Raw genomic sequence first — 23,556 nt, forward strand, 5'->3', positions numbered from 1 at the left:
TAAGAGGATCCTTTACCCATCTGAACTTCGGTTGAGACTTGGGTCAACAACTTGACTGCAACCTTACGAAAGACTATAAAACAGAGAACTTGTGTAAGTCATGCACATATTCTTGACCCACAGAAACTGGGAGATAAGAAATGTGTATTATATTTGACCATTAAATTTTGGAGTGATTTGTTGAACAATAATAAATAGTTAATTTAAATTAATCTAAGAAACTGATGAAAGTTATTTATAGATAACAAAGTCTATGCTACTTTCAATCAAAAAATTACAAATTACAATGAACTCAGAATCCTTAAAACTATGAGCTTATGAAAAATACTCTAAGAAGCACACTGCTAAACTAGCCACACACGAGCTGCTGTTTAGGCCACAATCAGGAAGTGACCAATTAAAGAAGCCACCAGCACAGTGGCCCTCTCCAAAATTATCTCTGCTAAGAATTGTGACATTAAAAATGGATCCTCATCCCTACCCAGTTACCCACACCTGTAATCAGAGTACCCTGGGAGGCTGAGGCAGGGGTATCTCAAGTTTGAGCCCAGCCTTGGTAACTTAGTGATTTTGCAAGACACTGTCTTAAAAGTAAAAAATAAAAAGGCTGGAATGGTGAAAAATAAAAAGGCTCTGGGTTCAATCACCAATACCACACACACACACACACACACACACACACACACACACGCACTCTCCTTACACCCTGCCTTTTTGTCAGTCAATTTCATACCTGTCTTCACTTGGTACCTGTGATAAATGAGGCTTAAAAATATATACATCTTATTCTAGTGGCCAGGGAAGTTAGATGTGTTTCCATCCTTTTCCATATTTATCTTCACATCTTCCTCATCTTTCTACTTTCTCTCAACATTGATTCAATGTATGATAGATGCTCACTCCAAGAAGAAATACAATACTGAAAATATTTGGAGAGAACATAAGGAACTGTGTGATTAAATTTTGTATCATAAATATCAAGTGCAACTTCTATAAGAATTATCAGAAATAAATCTAAAAAATAATAAAGTGAAGTAATCCAGATGTGGAATTTGAAAGTTCCAACAAACAAAAATCCCAGCCTCAAAATTTATCAGGTAGCTGCTTGTGCACCAGTTTCTTAAATTCATTAAGTCTTTGTTTTTCTCTTATAAAATGAAGATCCATTTGTTACTTCTTAATCATCATATGATATTAAGTGACAAGATATTTCACATTATTAACATGGTGGCTAGCACAAAGAAATTAATCAATAATAGATGTTAACTCAAAGTACATAGCTGTGGTTTGTGGTTTGACAGTACAGGTTCAGTTGCAAAAGGAAGGTGAGATTTAAACGGGGCTTAAAAAGGAAGAGTGAGGGTTAAAATGGTTAAAGCCAGGTAGTTAAGACATCATGCAGTATTCTAACACCTTTCACAAAAGGTCTTAAAAAGCACTTAGAGTCTAGTGTCTCATAAATGAATAAATGGACACATTGAAGGGTGACCTGTCATCTTAGAATACGTGAGTGATGGAGAAGCCAAAGTAGGTGACTCCCAGGTTAGTATTCTAACCACTTCACTGAATTTCTTACTTGGCTCCAAATTATTACAGTTGGGAGTTTTCTGATCTGTCTCCATATCAGCATCAGCATTGACATAACTATTAATAATGGAGACACTAAAGAAGAAAATGAGATTAACACCATCCCATCATCTAGGTCTTCATTAAACTATCAACAAGAGGAGTCAGTGTCACAGCAGTACATGTAATCCTTTTCTTGATTTCTAGATGGTATAATGACTCATCACAACCCAACATACAAAACATAGATTACGCTCATTAAAAAGACTGCATTTTTCTTTCATTTTAAATTTTTTTCATTATATCTGTGATCACATACAGCTATTCTTCTCCCACCAATTCATATGTGAACATTTTTGGTGGATTTAATTAGTTTTATCTTGTAAATAGAAACTTATGTTAAAATAAAATGAAATCAATAGAGTAAGGTTAATTATGCCCTATACTCTTTTTTATTTCCTAGGCTTTATGATAGAATTACTAATTGAATCTAATGAAAGCCATAGTTATCTCTTTAATCATGCTTTAAAGAAAAAGCTGTAAAGCACAAAAGCCCATTCCCACTTTAATTTTCTCTTAAAAGCTTTTGTCATCCCTACTGACTTTGGGTAGAACAGGAAGCATGGATTATTTTTGCTGAGAGGGATTTTAAAGATCCTATTCATCAACCTTCATTCTACAGATGTAAAGACATGATATAGCCCTGAGAGGATCTTTGTATCTTGCCAAGTTTAGCGGTAGGCACAGAGGAGGAAGCCAGATTTTGGAGTTCTGCTTTGATGCTTTTCCATTGGCATTTACCATCTTCTTTCCAATCATGCTTCTTGCATATTTGTTCAGCTTGCTCTATTCCATTTGTGGCTATGAGAATTAAATAAAATAATGGTATAAGTGACAAGAAACATGAAATGTAATAAATAATTATTTTTAACCTTTCTGAAACCTTGTGTAAACATGAATTCATAAATTAGAACATAGAATGTTCAAGGCTATTTAAAACAGCTCTCTATCTCAAGAAATCAGGAAGGAAATCTTTTGTAAAGGAAGGAACTTTTACAACGCTAATAATCATCCCCCAGGTAACCTATATCGCCATCCTGGATATTTATAGTGCTAAAAGAAGAGTTTGTTACCTCAGGATTGATAGACAGCTCACTTAGCACACTGGTAGACAAATGGCAAAGTTCATACGCAATTTACAAGCTCTATCCCTGATGGATTAGATATGGTTCCTGTGCATTCTCCAGGCACAAGCTCTACAAGCTCTATGGTCTGCCCTGAGATGTGAGGATGTGTGTGGATGCCATACATCACCCTCTTAGAAATATCAGAATTCATCAGCTCTGTAGAGCTGTTACTTCAAGACAGGAATTGTACAGGCTGGCAAAAAAGGATCTACTTTTCCCATCAAGAGGAACTGGCAGTTGCTTTTTCTTCATTTCATTTTGATGGAAGGATAAAATCTGTTTTATCTGTAACACTATTACAGTAATATACTGGGGGGAAGGGACTCCAATGTGCAGACTCACTTAAATTCACTGGTTTCTCAAAAGCCTATTTTTACTTATATATGTTGTTGTAAATTACCGAGCAATTTTTGATGATGATGGTAGCATTTACAAAATGATTAATGTTTTTAAAACACATTAAAGTTTGGTCTACATGCAAGCCTCCAAAGAGTACTGCATTTTTATTAGCACTTCAAGAAAAATGTGCTTTCTGAGTTTTTTGTTTAATAATGACATATGGTATCACATTTTCGTAGCTGATCTCCCTTCTAGACAATAGTGCTTATTTGTGAAATTTCTGATCCTGATGACAGGTGAATTTTGTATCCTTGCAGTCAAGCATAGAAGTTGTATCATGTTGCCATGAAGACACTAGGCAGAAAAACCTCAGCTTTACCACTTAGTAATGTGACCTGAGGCAAGAATTTCTACAGCTCTGGGCCTCAGTTTACTTCTCTGTAAGTTTAAGAAAACTGTAATAGTATCATCCATAGAGGATTATTTGGAAAATTAAACGAATTATGACCAAAGGCCCTTACAACTGACCTTGTGTTCCACCATTATTATTTGAGAAATAAAGTCAAGAAATTTAAAAACAGCCTTGTCATTCTTAGTAACTTGCTTTAACCAAATAGACTCAGACTGCACATTTACTAGCATGTTTCTTTGTTGTGTGCTCTGTTCCATAACCAGACTTTGGTGTCATGGCATTTCCTGCACATAATTGTAGTCAGGTGTAGAGGTAAGAAAGAAGAGTTCACGGGGGATACAACTCTTCTATATTTGTGATCTCATTTGTTCTAGATTACATGGATTTCTCCTTTGTTTTCAGAACATAGCTAATACCTTAATGCATACACTTTTTCAACACCCCTGTGGCTTTAAGCACACTGCAAAACTATAATCATCATCTTTGCTAGATGTGCATTAGAAGTTTTGAAAAGGGACTGAGGATGTAACTCAAGGGTAGAGCACTTCCCTAGCATCCACAAAGGCCCTGAGTTTGATCTCTAGTCCTACAATAAATAAATAAGTGAATAAATGAATAAATAAACTTTTATTAACACTCAGGTGTTTTTTGAACATCTTTTTCTTGAACATTTTTTTTCTTGAAACATATGTAATTAAGAAATGTACAGAAAGGCTGAGGATTTAGCTCAGTGGCACCTCACCTGCCTCCCAAGTACAAGGTCCCGAGTTCAATCCCTGCTAGCCCCCCCCCCCGCAAAAAAAAGAAATGTACAGAAACGTACTCAGTTTAGCTGTGGTATTCTTGGAATTACTTTATAAATTGAACAAACTAGAAACAATTTATTGTGAAGGAAATTTATATGTACATATACATGCGTTTGTATTTATGTCTAACTCTTGCCTAGTATCAAAATTCTCTGTAATTGTTAATGAAGAATTCATCTAATGAGAAATAACATCATTCATTAGTATCTTTAATGTATTTGGCATCATCAACGATTCTAAGCCAGTTTATTTAAGCTTCTAGTTAAGGTGGAATCTGAAAGGATCCTGAGATCAATAGTCATTGACTATTGAGAGAAAGATTATTTGAAATTCTTTTTTGCATCCAAAACAGTGATGGGTGGAGCAATCATTACCTCAAAATACAGTACTTGGGGGTGGTGAGTGCTGAGTTTTTGAAACTGAAGGAAATTAGGAAGAAACACAGAAGCAGAAAGTTTTTCTAACCTCCTTCTGTTGGAGAAACCCTGTCTCTCCTGAAGTGTGCCCTGGAACCTGCAATACCACTTACGCTTTTCTCCCCTGACACAGGCTGTGGGAATTAAAATTTTGCTCACCCCTTCTTCCCTGACACACACCATAAAACCTAGGAAGGTCACCCTCTGTTCTTCTCTTTCCTCAGTCTCTTGAAGGCCCGCATGAGACTGGAAGGAAAAAACATTCCATAGAGAAGCCATGAAAGATCTGAACAGACAGGTCTTGCTAAATTCCCCCAAGCTTACAACTGGAGGATTTTGTCCTCCAGTTATACTTCTTCATCACTGTCCATAAAAATTTCCTGGGTCTTTGGGTCTCCATTTCTAAGCTTCCATGCCACATAAAATTTTTATTAAATAAGTGTGAATACTTTTGTCTTATTGGTCTGTTTTTAAAGGAATGTCAACCATAAACCTTACATATAAAAAATATTTTCTTCCTTATAACAGTATTTGGTGTATAGTTATATGCTCAATAAATGTTTGTTGAATTTAGGAATGAATGAACTGTATAGTTCCAAATAAATATATTAGAAAAAAAAGCAACTAGCATTTAATCGAGATAAAGCAATGTGTACTTGACCCTGGACAAGTCAATTTACCATTTTGAACCTCAATTTACTCATTTGGTATTCAAAGGCCAGATCACATAAACTTTACAAACATAAAAATTCATCATAGAATTTATACCATCAATTACTGTCAGTCATTTTTCTCTTGTGCAGAAATATCTTTTTCATTTCCATTAAGCTACACAATTCTTGACAGTCTCCTCTTTTTTTCTTTGATTTTGTAATTTGAAAATAAGATTTATAAACCAATAATGCAAGAAACAAGCACATATTAGACTCAACGCCAAAGGACAGTAATTTGTAACGACTGCATGAGAATAGAAATATAGAATTTGAAATTGAAAATGTATTTATTCTTTAAAGTGACATCTTCTCTTTTTTAAATTCTATATGTTTTTACATTTGACTTAGTTTCATAGTTACATAGAAATGCTTTTCTCCTAGAGCCTACCCTCATTCACTTAAAAAAAAACACACATTGGGCATATTCCTTCATTTTTACTAATAGTTTACCTATGGCTTATTTTTTATTTTCCTAACAATTTTCAGGAGTAAAAATTAAGTCACAAATTCAGGCAAATGAAAGACAAGACCAATTATTAATGCTTGATTTAGGGCATAATGAAATGAAAGCTAACAGCAGTAAGTTTTACCTGGTATTTATGGTAAGTGTCAAATCTATGGACTAGGCAGAATAATTTCACTGACTTTCTGAAATGAAATCTTCCCTTTGGAAGATGTACACATGTATGTGTACACATGTAACATGTACACAGATACACAGATACACACACACACACACACACACACAGCTGTAGTTCTAAAAATAAAGCTAGATGTAGTCTTTCTTTGGGTTGCCCCTGCAGGAATAAAGAACCCAGGGTCTGAACTCCAAAGTATGTGACAATCTGCTTATGTAAGCACAAGTCAGTATGGAAAGCAGTTTATATTTTCCACAGCTGCTTTGAGTCTGGCACAAGCAGTACTAAAAATTCCTTAACCAGTTCAGTGGCAATCTGCAACTAGGCAACTCCCAGGGAGCAGACCTATTATTCTAATTAAGTAGATGTTGCCTCATTTAAGCAAGTCCTTTTCCTCATATAATCACTTCAGACCTGCATTTAATGTGCTTGACTCTCCTTACCCTGCAGAAAGCAGCATGCCTAAGGAGAAGTGCTTTAGCTTTTTCATCTTAGTAGGAATTCCAAAGAAGTTTAAATTCAGTTTTTTTCCAGAGTATTCATTATGAGAAAATTCTTTAACCAAAGATAACCAAACTTAAACTAATTTGCTAAAAGGAAAAAAAGCTGAATGATCCAAATTCTCTGTAAAACAGAACCAAAGTCCTGCTCACCGCAAGGCTTTTTGTGACTCCTACATCTTCTGCACCCTGTCCCCCTATGATAAATCCTCGTGTAGGTAACATTTCAAACTTGCTAAGACTTGTTCCTCAAGTTTGAGAATTGAATATTTCAGCACATTTGCTTTCAGCGAAGTTCTGCACAAAATGTGAGAAAATACAAAATTCAAATGTCCTGTGACAATTAAACCTTGATATAAACACAATAAGGGTTAAAGAATTGGTGCTCTTAGTCACTATGCAGGGAAATACTGTCTTGGATTTGATTGCACACAACATGGTACTATTAAATATTTGATTAATACCCAGAACCAATTTCCTTTTTTCTGAATTTCATTCATCATTCCTCCTAGCCTCAACATACGTGTTGTTTCCCCTACAGAAGCAATGTTTTGTAGAATATGTTAGTACATTAATTCCAATCATGCCAAAACAAAACAAACTTTCTAGAATGTGGTTTGTTGCCTTTCACATGTAGTAGTATATATGATAGTAGATATTCAGTGCTCTTTTCTTTAACAAAGGAAAAGAAGAGCAATAGAAAGTCTGAGGGATTCTTAAAGCTCTGTCAAGTATGATAAAAACCATGGTGACATACTTTACCTCAAAAGAGTAAGAGATTTTATATACCATTTAGTTGCTTCAAAGGAAAAGGTCAGATGAATCAAGATGTATTTCTACATCCCTAGGATATTGTGATAGGCTACTTTTCCTCTTTCTTAAAAGAATGAACTGGGTTGGGATATATATATCGCTCGGTAGAGCAGTTGAGTCCTTACTTAGCATAACAAAGACCTGGTTTAATCTCTAGAACCACAAGGGAAGAAAAGATGAGACTGTGCAATGTTATGAACATTGTCTCCTTCGTATCTCTCCCCTTGGTTTTGTTGGGTTAAAATTGTGAGGATTTAACCACATGTTTTTACTTAAAAGACATTTTTGTTTTCAATTTGGCCAGGGCTTAGAATAAGGTATAAGCTCTAGTTAATAAAGAAAGTACTATACCTTACCTTTTCCAAAGTTAAAATATAAAAAAGAAAATGAACACAAAGGTGAGTCAAGATTCTATGACATACGGCAAAAATAAATTGTACTCATGGATAAATGATACTTCAATGCTCTCTGATTTCTTGAAATGGTTTTATTTTATTTTACAGGAAGCTTCTAATTTTGAGAATGAAAAACCAGAAAAGAAAAAGTAAGTCAAATATACTTCATAAACTTTGTGTTCTCTTGGTTCTATAATGTTAAATGTGAGTATTTTAGTGGGTTTCTTGCCAAAGTACTTTTTTTTCACTGCCATATACAAATCTACGTATGTATTACTCTGCCACCATTTCTCTATTTATGCTGATGCATAGAAATCCTGTATTGTGAAGTTCCTATAGAAAGGGATATGAAAATTAAATTTTCAGAAGGAATGCATTTAAATGAGGCTCAGATTAAAGTGGGAGCCTACTTGAAAACATGTTTCTATCAGTGACCTATTAATCGTCTAAAGAATTTTTCTAATCCAAATCAAAATGTGTTTGCAAAGAGGTTTGGGTTATTTAGGTCAGTCCTGGCTTTACATTCAGTATGTTGAGCTGTCAGAAGATGTGACATATGCATGTTATATAAGGTAATGGGTTTTTTAACTAACAAGCAAGCAATACACAGGGCCAAGAAGTTGGTTTACAGGGAAATTTTCAGACCGTTTGCAGATGACACAAGAAAATGGCTTCCTTGCTGCCTAGATTGGTTGGAGATCAAATTGTAAATGGTGTGAAGTCCTCTCTGAGTGATTTTTTTACAGCCTTCATCTCTCCTGGCCCCTGCACTCTGTGTTCCGTGTTCTTTTCTCCCTCTCCTACCCAAAGCTTTCTACCATTTAAGGATATAAAACAGATCCATAGTAAGTAGGCAATCTGGTGATCAACAGATTAGAGTGCCTTCCAGTCAGAGGTAGTTGCATTTTAGTCACATCTAACTACCTAAGCTACAACATTGGCATTTTAAGCATGAATTGGAGTAAAAAACAGGCTTTGCCAGGACTTACTCAGTCTTACTGCCCCACATACATAGCAGCTCATTTTATTCACAGATAAGGAACTCTCTAATTCTAGGTCAACTGCTTAAAGGAAATTACAGCTGTTGGGCTATAATTGATGCATCCACAGATTAAAGGATACCAAAACTTGGAGTCACAGAAAGAGGATAAATTAAAGTGAAAGTGCCCAACGCTGACAAATTATGATTTTTCAACATCAACCCAATTGAATAAGGTGCTCCTCAGATTCTAAACTATAAAATAACATTGAAGATTCTTTCATGTTCCTCAAATGTCTATTCCCTAAAATGAATAACATCTCATGTTGTTATATACTTATTTCAATTTGTAATAGTGTAAATAGCCTCTTTTGAAACATTGCCACATGCCAAGAAATGTCCTAAGCATTGTGTGTTAAAATTTTTAAAACAGTCCCTCCCCAAATGGTTAATAAAAATAAAGTTATATATACAGATTTTTGCTTACAGACTTGAGCTTAACAAAAGAGTGAATTTGGCTTTAATTTAATGACTACAGAATATCGATATTAGAAAATACTTATGCTATAACAAAATTACATGTACAGGATATATGTGTGAATTTATTAACATGGTCAAATTGGCATATGCCATAGTGCCATTGTTTCTATTTAAAGCATTTTATTGTGTAAGTTTTCAATCATACACGGAGGAGAAGTTCATGATGAACTCACACTGTCGAGTTTGAACAAGTATCAATCTATTGTATGTCTTATTTTATCTCTATACTTATTTTACTCCCCCCACTCCATCTCTACTGAGATTTTTAATAAAGCAGGTCTGAGAAATATACTTTCATGTTCTGATATATAGTTATAAAATAAGAACTTGTTTTTTAGAAGTGTAATCAAAATATTCTACTTCCCTGGAATGAAAAGAGAAAAACAGTATAATATCACCAAATACACAGCCAGTGTTAAGATTTCTCTGACAGCCTCAACTACTTTACAGATAGTTTGAGACAGGATCCAAAGAAGCTCAATGCAATGTTGCATCTATCTATCTATCTATCTATCTATCTATCTATCTATAGTTGTTGTTGAAGAAACTGGGTTGTATGCCCTGAGAAATTTCCTGAATTTTTGAATTTTTCCCATTCAATCGTTGGAAATTGACCAACTCAGGGCCTTTGCACTGAGCTACATCCCTAGTCAGTTTTAAATTGCTTATTTTGAAATGGGACCTTGCTAAGTTGCTAAGTTGCCCAGGTGGGGTTGAACTTGCCATCTTTCTGCCTCAGTCTCCCAGAGGGCTGGGATTACAGGCATGTGGTACTTTGCCAGAATCCTGTTATATTTTTTAAAACATATTTTTCTGTACTCTGCTTCTTGTAAACTTTTAGTTTTTAATTAAATCTTGAGATGTGATGTAATTAAAGTTTGATATTATTATATATGTGCATATTAAATGTGTGTATCTGTATGTATTTATTTAAAAGATCTTCAGTAGTGTGTACTTCCTGGTAAACTCTATTTTCATAATGGTGATACTCCTAAGTGGGTTCATATTGTATCAAGGATTCATCCAACATAAAGTTGGCCATTAGTCTTTTAACTAAAATCTTTAGCATCGATTTTCTGTATCTATTGTTTTAGTAATGATTGCATAGTGGTTCTTTCAATGTGTATCCATTTGTCCTGTATTTATTAAACAGAATTTTTGTTAGCCCTCTGCATCTACAAGTTTTACATCTATGGATTCAACCAACTACAGATTGAAAATATTCAGAAAAACATTGCATCTGTATAATATGTTCTGACTTTGGTCTTGGCATGGTTTTCATTTAATAATTTGCCTTGTAGGATCAGAAAACTTCATGTTTATAAGTAGTCCTTAGTTACAAGTAGAATTCATTTCTGACTTCAGAGGCATTGCACACATACTAGTTTCTGTTTGTTTGATTAAAATGTTATTTATTAAATCTGTATTACCTGTGTGTTGTTTTATTCTTTTAGGTAATTTCGGAAATTTATATCTGAAAATAAAATATTTGGTTAGTGATTCATAAGATTATTTTTGAAAATTATGTATTTTGTTCCCTTAAAAGTTCCTCTCTTCTGCTACTGCCAGAAAGCAACAATAAGTGATTAATGAGAATCAAATTGAGTTTTTTTCTATTCTATAGAAGAAATTTAAAAAAGAAATATGGTTCCATTCTAACTTCAAATGACTAAGATAAAGAAATCATTGATTTATTTGAAATATTTCCTTTTACATTTAAATAGAATAATTTTCTTTGGTAGTTTATTGGCTGATTATCTTCCAACTCTCCCACATTTAGCTTGGCTGGTGCATGGTCAAGGTGACCTGTTAGAGATTTTTTTCAGACATATGAATTTAGTAATAAAAAAGAAGCAGAAAACAGTTTTATTATAAAAGACTCTTCCACAGCATTTTACACAGCAGATCTTCTCTTTAGTTTCTGTCATTACAACATCCATAGTAAGGACAATTGATTTGATTTGTATTTTAATTCTAAAGTAAAAGTATAATTGTATTAATAACTTTCAGAAAGGTAATAAATCATCTCCTTCCTTTACAGACTATAGGGAGTCAGTCACTATGAAACATCCATTCACAATAACAAAACATGTGGTTCATCCAGTCAAAAATCAGTTTATGCAGTATGAAAATTTTGGTTTCCTTTTCTCCTTTCCTTCTTCATTCAGGGCCTCAGATCTCAAGTTCATCACTATTTTCCTCATTTAAAAACCAGTTTCCTGGTAGGGTCTGAAAAGCTCAACATGACCATGGTGATCATCCTCAATAGGTGTATCTTCCAAGGATATCTGCCTGTTTATCAAGTTTGAAATGCTTCCAGCAGTGGCAGCCATCAGGACTGTGTCCCTTTTTTTTTTTTTTTATTCTTAAGTTCTTTTATTGGTAGATTTTAGGTATACAATACATTTACACTTATCATTGGGTGCTTGTACCTGTACATGATGTATCTTGGTTCTTATTTTTTCCACATTACCTGTACGCCCTTCCCTATTTACATAGACTTCGTTTCCATTTTTTTTCTTTTCTCATAATTTTTCCTTTCCCTTCTTTCCTTTTCCCTTCCCCTCCTTTCACCTTTTTACCTCTTTGGACCTTTTCTTCCTATTTTAAATTATCAATTATTCATTTTAATCTTTTTAACCCTTATTTACACTTTCAGTTTCTCACACTAGAGAAAGTATTCGGTATTTACACATGTGTGTCTTATTTAGTTCACTTAAGAGTATGTCCTCAATATGCATCCATTTAGCTATAAATTACTCTAGTTTCTCTTTCTTTATGGCTGAGTAGTACTCCGTTTTATAAAAAAACCCCACATCTTCTTTATCCAGTTTCCAATTGATGGGCACTTGGGTTGTTTCCAAGCTTTAGCTATTACAAACTGTGCCTCTATAAACATGGGTGCACATATTTCGCTGTGGTATGATTCTTTTAATTCTTTGGGGAAGATACCCAGCAGGGGAATAGCGGGGTCAAATGGGACCTCTAGCCCTAGTTCTTTGAGGTATCTCCACACTGATTTCCACAGTGGTTGCACCAGTCTGCACTCCCACCAGCAATGGAGAAGGGTTCCTTTCTCTCCACACCCCCGCCAGCATTTGTTATTGGTTGATTTCTTGATAGCAGTCATTCTTTCTGGGGTGAGGTGGAATCTCAGCGTTGTTTTCATCTGCATCTCTCAAACGACGAGTGATGTTGAACATTTTTTTCATATATTTATTTGCTGCTTTTACTTCTTTGAGAAATGTTTGTTCATTTCAGTGGTTCTGCCACCTGCCTCGCAAACGCAAGGTCCCGAATTCGATCCCCAGTACCAAAAAAAAAAAAAAAAAGGGACATTCACTACTAACTAGAATATATAAAGAAATGAAAAAAAATAGAGCCCCCCAAATTCAAACACCCAATTCAGGATTGTGTCCTATCTCATTAGTCAGCATCATGTGACCACGACTTGTTAAATATTTCAAATATTAGGCATGATTTGATTAGTTCATAGCATTAAATAAAAAGAAGTAAGGGAAAATGTTATTTTCCATTAATATTGTTCTCAGAACAATCTTGTCTGCTTGTACATACAAAACTATAGGTGCTCATATAAAAACATAATTCTTGATGATCACTTGCCTTTGCTATAATCAAAACATGAGAGCAAATAGTGATTTAGAAAAAAATGTAGCATGCTGGGTTTGTCTCTATTTTATGCTTTGGTTATATTATGTAAAGTTTGTTTTATCAATGTGTGCTGCTACCTATTGAATGATAGATCTTTTAGAAGAGATATCAATTCTTCATTCGGTACAATTCATTTCTCTGTATATCTGGGTCTTACTTGGGGAGGACAAAGCTCAGCAAATTATGATTCTTCCACTCAAAGATTTTATGGTTTCATGAAACTATCAGAGTTCAATATTCTCTGTGCAGATTTACTCATTTTAAAATAATGGAGAATGTGAAGGGTGAGGCTACTTTAACTTATGTATAAATATGGTTATGAGCTCAAGAAAACTACTCCAAAAATAATGCAATTGTAAGTTATCAAGTAGTATTGGAGTAACAACATTTTACCATATATGCATCAGTGCTCATACAGCTCATGGAAATAAATGCACAGCTCACAGGTTGCCTGGGGTCATCCATCTGGGAATAGAACTCCCCAGAAAGAGCCACACAGTTCCTTAACACATCACGTACCAAGAAACAAGCATGTGCTGAAAGTGTTTTCATTCCAAAGTTCTTATATTTACCAGACAGATGTTACTGTAAATTCTGCAAACCAATCCTCTGCTTTACTTTAGAAGGAAAAACTGTGAATGACACATTCTGGCAGGAATCCAGCAAGGCTGAGAACAATTCCCACATCAGAAGGCTCTGTCAGCTAAAAGGTAATTGCTAAATTTAATTTGGCTGATTTTGCATTTTTCCAAAGTAGTTTAAAGGGCAGGTAAGAGAAATTTACATTTTTCATCATTAAAATAAACAAGGCATTGTGGCCTACTTAAATAAAAAATTAATAAAATAAAGTATATATTCATGTATATATTATTAATGCTTATAATTGATAAATACATGTTCATGTATTTATACATAAAACACATACAACATACAGACAGGAAATTAAATCTAATTAATTTTCTGGTTGAAACAAAAAGAAAAGTATACATTACAAATAATATTTGAAAGTCTTTAATGTCCAAAAGGATTTTAAAATGCACTAAAAATCAGCACACAGAAAACCTTCCACACATAATGATATATTTAATAATTGTTACATTTAGGTTTCTTAAAAAATTTCAGAGAAATGACCTTGGTTATTATTGCAGAATTGTTTCATTTCATAATTTTAAAAGTCCCAGGAAGAATGGTCAGGTATAGATGATACTATTATTAATAAATGATTTAATAATTAAAATCACTTAACTTCAGGGAAGTAATTAATAAAACAGAAAGTCTTAAGAATTCATGAAGATAAATAACAGTGTGAAAAGTTGATCTGCTTGGTATTCCCTCCCTCCAAGTTTATTGGAATAAGAAATAATCAGTGAAGAGCACTCTGAAAAAAGAGATCCAAGAGGATGTAAGAAAATGGAAAGACATCCCTTGTAAAACTAAGATTGAAGTGGATTAAAAATCTAAATATTAAAACAGAAACACTAAACTTCCTGGGAGATAAGTTAGGTAGAACTTTTGAAGACATTGGCATAGGAAAAGACTTTATGAACAAAACCTCAGTAGCATGGGAACTAGCATAAAGAATAAACATCTGGGATCTCATCTTATTAAAAAGCTTCTGCACTGCAAAAGAAACCACCAACAGAGTTAAGAGACAACCTACAATGTGGGAAAAGATTTTTAGCAGCTGTACCTCAGACAAAGGACTACTCTAGAATGTACAAAGAACTTAAAAAAATCAGACCCCCCAAAATTAAAGACCCAATTCAAAAATGGTCATCTGAAATGAACAGACATTTCTCTGACAAAGAAGAAAAAGCAGCAAATAAACATATGAAAAAATGTTCAAAATCACTGGTCATTCGAGAGATGCAGATGAAAACAATGCTGAGATTCCACCTCACCCCAGAAAGAATGACTGCTATCAAGAAATCAACCAATAACAAATGCTGGTGGGGGTGTGGGGAGAAAGGAACCCTTCTCCATTGTTGGTGGGAGTGCAGATGGGTCCAACTACTGTGGAAATCAGTATGGAAATACCTCAAAGAAATAGGGCTAGAGGTCCTATTTGACCCAGCTATAATACCCCTGCTGGATATCTTCCCAAAAGAATTAAAAGAATCATACCACAGCAATATATGTGCACCCATGTTTATAGAGGCACAGTTTGTAATAGCAAAAGCTTAGAAACAGCCCAAGTGCCCATCAGCTGGAAACTGGATAAAAAGATGTGTTTTTTTAAATAAAATGAAGTACTATTCAGCCATAAAGAATGAGAAACTAGAGTCATTTATAGCTAAATGGATGCATATTGAGGACATACTCTTAAGTGAAATAAATAGGACACACATGTGTAAATACTGAATAGTTTCTCTAGTGTGAGAAACTGAAAGTGTAAATAATGATTAAAATGAATAATTGATCATGTGAAATAGGAAGAAAAGGTACAAAGGGGGTAGGGAAACTGGGAGGGGAAGGGGAAAGGAAAGAAGGGAAAGGAAAAATTATGTGAAAAGGAGAAAATGGAAACAAAGTCTTTGTAAATAGGGAAGGGTGGACAGGAAATGGGGAAAAATTAAGAACCAAGATGCATCATGTAAAGGTACAAGTACCCAATGATAAATGTAAATATTTTATACCTAAAATGTACCAATAAAAGAATCTAAGAAAAAAAAATCAGTGATGTCGGCTATTGATAATTCAAAAGTTTCTGATATTTAACTAAACTGATTTTTAAAATATTTTGGAACAAAGGGAATTTAATGTATTTTTGCAGTAGGGAGTTTAATAGTTTGATTATACATTCTCTCGTATTTTTCATTTTGTTTTTTCAAAAGCTGTTAGATTTACAAAGCAATTTTTGTATAGAAATAATGATCATTCTTCATTTGAAATATTTCAATTTTATCAAAGATTAGGTACTATTTTGTGAAACTTTAGTTGGATTTTTAAATATTTAAAATTTTCTCCTCAGTAAATAATTGAAAGTCTTCCTGATTATTTGAAATATTTTAATTATAACAAAGGGATCTTTTATATCATTATGTTTGATTAGACTTTCTCTTTACAACATGGATGCCAGTCTATTCATCTGCATCCAGAGTCAAAGATTTATCCATCCTTCCTTCATTTTGTCTATTCATCTACCCACCATCTATTCATTCTTCTATCCCTTTAATATTTTAGATTATTGTATCCTGATTGATGGGTGAAGACGCTTTAACTGTATTATATACTTCTAGATAGTTTTTATCACAAATTTCTTTAAGTATTCTATTTTCTAAAACTGTCATTCTGTGAAAGGTTGTACAACAATCAAAGGTTGTGTATGCTTGTTTTGATTTGCTTTTTAAATTTAGAAGCAATATTGAGGTAATTCTGTTAGAGCTGCACTGACAAGTCATGAAGGATCTTGTCTATGGGTGAGGTACTTCTGATTGGGGATCTTTACCATCTCAAAGAAAAAACAAATTTACAGAACATGTCCCAGCTTTGCTGTTTCTCAGGTCCCTGAGTGAGCATGTGTTTCTATGGTGTGTGTGTGTGTGTGTGTGTGTGTGTGTGTGTGTGTCCAAGAAGTTTAGCCAACAGTTCAGCAGTAGTAGTTGAGTCACAGGACATTACCTAGGGATTAATGCTGTGCTAGGAAGAGTTGATGGCCTGAGACCTAGGCTGTCACTGTCAATATAAATTGCAGGGAGAAATGCAGTGGGGGGAGGCATGGTTTCAAGTTCTGGGCTCAGATTTCATGGGTGTAGCAGCTTCCTTTGGAAGGCTCAGAGTGTTTCTAAGCAATTAGTCCCCTACAAACCAACCCATAATATTTCTTTCTCGTTTTAAACACCACTTTTTAGCTGTTAATTGCATAATTGCTTAAGAGTGGTTTACTGTGCCTAAGGGTAAGCAGTCTGTGGAATTTAGTGCGACAAAGATGGGAAAGTGCATCATTGCTATCACGCCTGGCCCCTGTTTTTCGCTGGTCACTAATTATGAAATTGTAAAGATAACCACAATAAAACAGAAGAAAATATAGAGAAATAAACTGTGGGAGTGACATTAACTCCTGAAGAATCTGTTACAAACTACACCATTCACAGCAAAAGACTATTTCCATCAATTGCAATTTCAAAATGATATTTATACATGGTATATATTATATTAATAGCATTTCACCCCTAAAGAATATTGAATCCACATGAAAACAAAAGGCTTTCATAGGCTATATGTAGCTGAGACTTTGTGTCTGTTGTTTTAATCCTGGAAGATATTTATGTAGCTCCCCAACATGACTACACTTATATTTGTGAAGCAGAAATTAATCAGAATGAGTTGAGTGCCAAAAGCATAGTATTTTTAGATTATGTAGTCTATTTTCCTGAGAAGAATTTTATCTAACCCTACATCTGTGCTATTGAAAGAGAATACATCTGTAAAACAAATGTAGGGTAAATTGATTGCTTAGGACTTTATAACTGAAAAATTTGCATAGTTTAGGTGTTAAGGGAAATTATTCTGTAATTTATGTTAATTGTTGTACTTTCAGCAATATTAACAGGGAGAATGTTCATAATATTCATTTTTGTAAGTTAAAGTTAATTTTAAAATCTTCAAATTTATTTTGGTTTTTGTTTTATGGAAAAAAACTGAGTCTATAAATTCATTTTGTCCAAGATTTTGTTATGATTAAATAAAGACAGATTAAAGAACAAGCTTATTGTACTTTATACCAAAAAGTACAAAGAATAAAAGCAAAGCAACATTTAAAAAATAATTAAGTGATAACAAAACATATCTGAGGATTTGGAGATTTTTTTCAAACTATTCAAATATAGCTATCATAGGCTATTCCATAAAACATGTTTGAAAAACTGGTATAGTTTAGTAAAGGAAGTCAGAGAATATGGAATAATCCAGGAAACATGGTTAGTTGAAAAAAATGAGTATTAACTCCACCCACGCTGCTGCAGAATTACTTTAAAAATCACTCCTCTTTATTTTAGCCTTGTGATATTCATTATCTAAAGAAAAGCCAAAGGCAAAAAATTGTTCTTAAGACCTTCTGTCCTACCATTCAAGTGTTACAGGTTTGAAACTTTCATTCCCTCCTGAATTCCTGTCAATATTATTTGGCCAGCCTCTTCAATTAAGTATATAAATATTTTGGTTTAATTTTTTAAGATCTCATTAGTCCTACTTCTTTGCTGTACTGCTACCTAATATTCCCCATTTTTATATGACAAGTAAAGTTATAAATATATCTGCCGTTCCAGTTAACATTTATGGACCACATTTTTTTCAGCACTGAGGATCAAACCTAGGGCCTTGTGTATGTACCCCCAGATCAATATATTTAGTTACAAAAAGCAAAACAAAACAAAACAAATGCTGCCCAAGAGCCAGCAGCTCAGCTCTGGCTAGACTGGACTGCATGAGGAATGCCAGAGAGAAGTCCAATTTCACACTTGAATGTCACTTATAATGTGAGAATAAACTCTCCAAGCAAAGGCTACTTCTGTAGTGCTAGCTCTTAGACTTCCAAGGAAGGCTTCCTGAATTGAATAATAAGAGCATGCAAAGTTTCTCTGCTTTGTACAAATGAATCTTGGGATCCTTCAGTTCTTTGAGTAAGTTCCTATGAGGGTTATAGGTTGCCTGCTTGAAAATTAATACAGTCCGAAATATCTCTATTAGAATCACCTAGAAGCTGATTGTAAATAAAGATCGTGTTTATACCTCAACTCCCTCTTTTTCTTTTTTTCTGCATCTGCAGTGGATGGGCAGTTTGACTCAGTTGTCACACTGGATGGCACACTTTTACATAAACGTATATTTACACATCTATTTGTGATCCACTAGGTAGTTCATGCATGTTCTGATAAACTGTTGCTGCAAACAATCCAAATGCTTAGTGGCATAGGACAACATTTTATTAAGCTCATAAGATATATCCAGCTGTCAAGAATTTATTCAGAGCAGTGCCTCATGATGTAATGTCTGAGGCTTCATTTGGGAAGGTTTGAATGATTAGGAAAAACTTAAAGGTTTGGGGGCTGGAATTGGGCTTTCTCACATGTCTGGCACCTGGTCTGGATAGACTGGGCTCTCAACCTGAACTCTCTCTCAAGAACCTATACAATGTCTCTCCGTGTGATGATGTCAGCTTCTCTCAGCCTAAAGATTAAGTTTCCAGAGGGAGTAAGATGCAAGTACATCACATTTCACAAGAGGATATGTTTGGAAATGATCCTGAAAGATCATGGGAGGAGTGGCAAGACTTCTTCTGACCTGGCCTTGGAAATCACAAATTTACCTGATAAATGAGTCGATAAGATCAGCCTACATTCAACAAGATCAGCCTACATTCATTTCTTAATGAAGGAGTGGCAAGGTCATGATGTGGAAGAGCATATGTTATGAGGAATGTTGTGGTCATCCTTGAAAAATACAATCTATTGATAATTCACCTAGTGTCACTACTTGGAACTAAATTAGCACTGTTTTTCCAAAAGTTATCTTTGTAGAGTAATATTTTGGAGATCACAAATAATAAAACATATAGTAGACACACTCTGAAAAGTTTTCATAAGATGCAGGTATCATGGTATCTCATTTTTAATCCAAAATCTTCACAGATTCCCCATTTTCTACAGTAGGGGATATAGCCCGATATCTCTATAACAGCTTTTATTCTGAAGAAAAGCATGATTGTAACCATATAATATTTTAAAAATTAGAAAATTTTACATCAAAACTCATATATTTATATTCTTTTAAAAAGAATGCAGGAAATTAACATCTATGGACCCCAAATCTCAGGAAAGTTAAACTGAGAAAGCTGAGACCCTTAGCTGGGGAGCTGGCCCTCTAGCATGCTCTCATATACCCATTGTCTCCTTGACCAAATTACTTCATTTTGTTATTTGTTTGACTATTGTATTTATAGTTGCATCATTTGTTTCATTGACTATATCCAAGTTCTTGCACCAGGTAATGAAGGGTCATTAAAATTGAGCTACATTTACCAATCCAGCCTGTTACTGTTAATCCTGCTACATCAACTTGGTCATGCTATGTACCTCACCTCTAGGAGCCTTCTAAGATTTGAGCCTGGTTATAGACTGTGTGGAAAAAATGAGTGGTGACAGTGGGGCCTGCAAAGCACCTACATTGTTTTGTTTGGTCGCTGCATCAGAGAAGGTTGTTATTCCATAGTCAACACAGAATTAGTTTCCTCAGGCAGAGCTGGAGAGACCAACACCACAGGGGCTGGTGGCTGGGACACTTCTGTCACTGAGAGTGGGGAAATCTCCCTTGTGAAATAAACTCATCTGAATTCAGGAGTCCAAAGTCCCCAGGCTCATCGGGTTTCTCCCAGACATCTCCATTCCAATATATAGGCCTCTCTTCTTGTCTACTTAATGCCTCACTTTAACCTCAGATATCCTTCCAGACAGAGATTTAAACTTGCACTGTAATGTAGCCAATCATGTGATAAAGGCTTATGTTTGGGTTTCAGCAACTTCAGCCCTACAGATATATGAGATAAGATTGTCCTTCAGGACACATTTAAGAGTCTTTAGGTTTATGAAAGTCTGGAGCTGGGAAATTGAATCTTTGAGCTAATTCTGCTCTTTTATTACTTTGTACAGAGAAGAACAACCAGCTAACATCATATTTTTTTAATTTTCCAATTTTTTAAAAAATGTCATATATAGAGTCACTAAATTCCTTCCATCTCAGAAGATAAATTAGGACTATCGAATGGATCTATGTTGCTTATTTCTTTGAACAGTTTACACCATTGTCTATCAATTCTTTCTACATTATCAGGATGACTTTTAAGTCTCATCAAATTAGGGAGCCCACACCAAGAACCACTGTAGCATCTGGAGAAATTCTCCTTAAAATTCTTTTCCTATAGAACCACTCTAGCTGCTATTTCGGTGCTAGAGAGCCAGGGAATCCAGGAGCTGCTCAGGACAAGGAACCACAGAGAAAGAGGGATCAAGGATGAAGCATCAGTCCAGTGCAGGAAGGCCTGGGTAGTCCTTGGAGAGTTGCCTGTATGAGTCTGTGTCAAAAGGCTGAAGAAGCTAAAGTCTAATATGCACAGGCAGTAGTGGTAGCAAAAGATGCACCTTTTCAAACACAGATTTCTCCCTTCTTTCCCTTTCATTCCATCCAGGCTACAAGTCTATTAGATGATGCCACCCTAAATCAGTGTGGGTCTTTCCCCCTCAGTTTGCTTACATACATGGCAATCATTTCTGGAAACACTTCACAGATGTACCAGAAGTGTGCTTCACTAATCAGGTAGATGTTTATTAATTTGGTCAAGTTGACACATCACAATTAATGGTCACACAACTTCATCTCCTCCCATACTATATCCAAATTGCCCTCTGGCACAATTAATCTCCACCTCTACCCCTAAACATGGTTTACTCATTCTGCCCTATAGGACATTGTTCACAGCATTGCTGCTTCATTTGTACTTTCTCCTTTTCTTCCACCTTTTCATATCCATTTAAGCTTCCATTCTGGCTCAGTGTTTTTCACAAAGACTCTTGGCTGTAATGATCTCATTGCACAGGACAATTTCTGAGTCACTCATTTTACTACCTTGTTATGTAAGAGCACTGTACATTGGCATATCTTTTTTCTCTGCTAGATTCCAGATCATATAGCAGAAGCCAATTTACTTTCTTTCTATACCTAGAAATTCTCTAAAAGGAAGCTCTAGAAAGAATTCTTCAATTCATGTTAATGAGATTTAAAAAATGAGAACTCATAGGAAACAAGAAAGGGTGGGAAGAAATTTTTCTTTTTAAGTACAGAAATGAAGAATACAAGTTTCAAAAAATCACTTTCTAGCATCCTGATCCTGTAATGGAAGATCTTATTTCAAATAATCAGATCACAAACCATCTCATTTTAAAATGTAGGTACTTGTTGGTCTCCTGTAGTACGGTCTCTTTTAAGTTAGTCGTGCAAATAACTCTGTTACTGAGCAGTGAATTTAACAAATCTTTTGACCACAGCTATGAAGGGGATTTGGAGAAAATTGTGCACCTATTTGTGCCATATGGGGAAGATAGGTCTTGCCTGTCCTTCCTCATCACAGAACATGACAAAAAGAAAGAGTGAAAAGTTAAAGCAGTGTCTGCAAGTAAAAGGATAAAAGGGGAAAGTCAGGAGCCTGGTCCCCCATGACTTTTGTAGGTCTCTGTTTCCTCATCTGTAAAATAAAAGGCTTAGATTAAGTGACACCTGAAGTCTTCTCTTTTAACACACAGTATGTTCCAGATGTAAATAAATCAAGCCCTTTTCCACAGACTGAAAGGGAATTGGTTACTTTTGAAAAGGCTTCTTCTAGCTGCAAGCAAAGGGATACCAAAAAAGCTTTTACTAAAGCATGCATAGAATAATTTTGACATAAATAATTCAGGTAGAGAAGACCCAAGCTGATGAAGCCTAAAATGCCAGGGGTGGGAAATTTAGTTTAATGCAAACAGGTGAGGTGATAGTTGCATGGGATCATAGAATTTTGAGTTTTGTAAGTTGAATGCTGTCTTTTTATTACCAAAAGAGAAACTGAGTCACAGTGAAGTTATCTGGTTTGCTTAACAACACAGTTGTGTGGTGGCATTTTGGGTTATTTTAGTAAATTGCTATTTTATTTTGATCTGTTTCTTATAAAAGTAATATATGTTTGAGAAAAGAAATTTTATGATCAAGCCAATATAATGCCTTAACAGACTAAATAAAAATATGATAAGTATTAAATTACCCCTAAACTTCCTAAAACATGTAATTGTTTTGTCTTTTTGTGTACAAGGCCTCATGCATGCTAGGAAAATATGTTACCATTGAGCTACACCCCCAGTCTTGAGTCTTTTAATTATTGATACTCTGTGTGTAACCTTTATATCTTTTCATAGATCTAAATGAAGGTGATTTTCTTATGAATACTAACATACATATGCTTCAAGAAGAAAAAATTCAAGGACCTTCTTAACAGGTAAATAACGTGCATAATCACCATTCACATGGTGTTTTGTGAAAAGCATCTTGTTACTGAGGTCCATAATATACTAGGTATAATATGCAATATTTAGATGGCTTTGTAGCTATTTTGTATTTAGTTATTGTTGGTTGTTTGTAAGTGATATGCTTATGCCTGTGAATTGAAATATAAATAAAAAATCAAATGATAACTAAAGATGATAAACCTTTTTGATTATGCAAAATATCATGCTCTACAGCATTTTGATAAGTAAGTCTGGGCCTGCTAAATTAATATGCTGGAATATTTGCTGGTGAGACCTATGATAACTGCTTCAAACTATCTGTCAGTGTGGGTCATGTGCCTGTGTCTTCACATTTGATATAAAAAATTCTACTATGATTCCTGACCTATCACTTTGAAGGTTGCATTAATTAACCCAAGAATTCAAGCAACTAAGAATGTCTAAATGTTGGGCCTCAATACTACTACTACTACTACTATTATTACTACTACGTAGACAAATCATTGCTATTTATCCTGTAACATGAAAGAGTATATGATTTCATAGATACAG

The 23,556-nt window shown here is 34.6% G+C and overlaps 1 pseudogene across 1 annotated transcript in view; it reads left to right on the top strand.

The window, feature by feature from the left end:
- LOC147830385 (putative uncharacterized protein ENSP00000383407) overlaps window positions 1–22,991 on the top strand; it is a 36,969-nt pseudogene extending 13,978 nt beyond the window's left edge. Inside the window, exons 3-6 of the transcript XR_015449774.1 lie at window positions 7,894–7,934; window positions 10,759–10,796; window positions 13,600–13,686; window positions 22,915–22,991. The product of XR_015449774.1 is annotated as a putative uncharacterized protein ENSP00000383407 (transcript). The remainder of the gene's footprint in view (window positions 1–7,893; window positions 7,935–10,758; window positions 10,797–13,599; window positions 13,687–22,914) is intronic.
- Window positions 22,992–23,556: the final 565 nt, after the last annotated feature.

The sequence above is a fragment of the Heterocephalus glaber genome, unplaced genomic scaffold (assembly GCF_053883595.1).
Source record: "Heterocephalus glaber isolate CG9 unplaced genomic scaffold, H.glaber_assembly_v1.0 deba00000122, whole genome shotgun sequence".
Taxonomy (NCBI): domain Eukaryota; kingdom Metazoa; phylum Chordata; class Mammalia; order Rodentia; family Bathyergidae; genus Heterocephalus; species Heterocephalus glaber.